Source organism: Colletes latitarsis, chromosome 14 (genome assembly GCF_051014445.1).
Source record: "Colletes latitarsis isolate SP2378_abdomen chromosome 14, iyColLati1, whole genome shotgun sequence".
Classification (NCBI taxonomy): Eukaryota; Metazoa; Arthropoda; class Insecta; order Hymenoptera; family Colletidae; genus Colletes; species Colletes latitarsis.
The window spans coordinates 865,001-866,735 of NC_135147.1; positions in this window are offsets into that span (position 1 = coordinate 865,001).

Consider the following 1,735-nt stretch of genomic DNA (forward strand, 5'->3'; position numbering starts at 1 on the left):
TCATTTTTCGAGAGAGCGACCACCAACTAACTCTCTTATATTTGCTTTTTCTCGACAGAGCCACCACCAACTAACTCTCTTATATTTGCTTTTTCTCGACAGAGTCACCACCAACTCTCTCTCGTTTATATTTGCTTTTTCTCGACAGAGAAACCACCAACTCTCTCGTTTATATTTGCTTTTTCTCGACAGAGTCACCACCAAACTCTCTCGTTTCGTATTTTACTTCACAACAGAACATTATTGTATAATGGTATCCCACAACGACAAAGTACGTAGAGCTGCGCTCATGCTGAACATCTCGGGCACTTATTCACGCTGGGCATCGATCGTGGAAGCACGTATTGCCAGGCCCGAAGACTAAGCATTCATGCTGGACAAAAACGAGAAAGCGCGTATGTGCTGGTCGAGAAAGCACGTATTCGGCGCCGTACTGTTATGTCGAGGTCAGACACCTGTATTTCATTCTTTGCTCACTTTCCAGAGTACGAACCGTAGTTCCATACAATTTTTGCCTTTTAAGCTACGCTCCGTAGAGTGTAGTGCCAGTTTATGGTTTTCACAAAATTTTCAATCGCTCGGACTGAAGAGTTGATGCTCGGATAGTACGAGTATACATATTTTAAACGTATACAAGTCACCAACGTCACTCGAGACGCTTATACCACTTCAAGAGCCATTCGGTCAAAGACACCGACTCGTGGCAATGCAGTGTGGAGAAAGTCTGGAACGAGCACGATACAGAACAGTCAGGATGAAATCCCGAGGAGCGACGACTGCTTCTCAACCGAGGTCGAAGAATAGCCGTACGCTCGACGCTGCCCCGACCGACTCGACCGGACCGTCGCTTCTCTTATAGGTACCGAGGCGCCCGCCGGAACGCCGGCGACGCACGGGCTTACGCACGGCCGCTTATGGGGGGAACCGCGCGACCCAACCGCCCGCCCGAACGGCCTGTTATAACTTAGAGCGAAAACCAACACCTGTAATTTCCTTAATAATTGAGCTAGGGCAAAAAAAAAAAACGCTATCTTGTAGGAAAAAAGCAGGGGAACACGATGCCGTCGTTAAAAATATAGATTGCCGTGCTCGTTTTCGAGAAAAAAATGAAAAAATGGTCAAAATCGTCGCAGGACAAAAACTCGACACGCTATCTTGTAGGCAAAAATTAGACGAATTCAAAACCGTAGTTAAAAATATCGGTCGTCGCGCTAGTTTTCGAGAAAAAAACAAAAACGTTCAAAAAATTCGAGATAAAAAAAAAAAAACCAGCCTACCAGATAGAAAAAATTACACTGAACAAATATCATATAGGTCAAAATATGTGTTAGCGTACTAGTTTTCGAGATATAGACGAAAAACCGTCGCCGCCGATCGGTACGTCGGTCGATGCGAAAGCACCGCGCGACCGAGCGCCCGCCTAAAAGACCAGTTCGAACATACCGAAAAATCAAGAAACCGTAACTTCCTTAATAATTGAGCTAGGACAAAAAATCGACACGCTATCTTGCAGGAAAAAATCCGGGGAACACGATGGCGTCGTCAAAAGTGCAGGTCGTCGAGCTCGTTTTCGAGAAAAAAAAAAAAAAATTCTCAAAATTCGACAAAAAAATAAAACGATAAGTGGACCGTGTAGAGAATCTAAAACTGCATAAGAATCGTATAGACGAAAATTGGCGTTCACGTGCTCGTTTTTGTGGAAAAAATTAAAAAAGCTCTCAAACTTCGAGGTAAA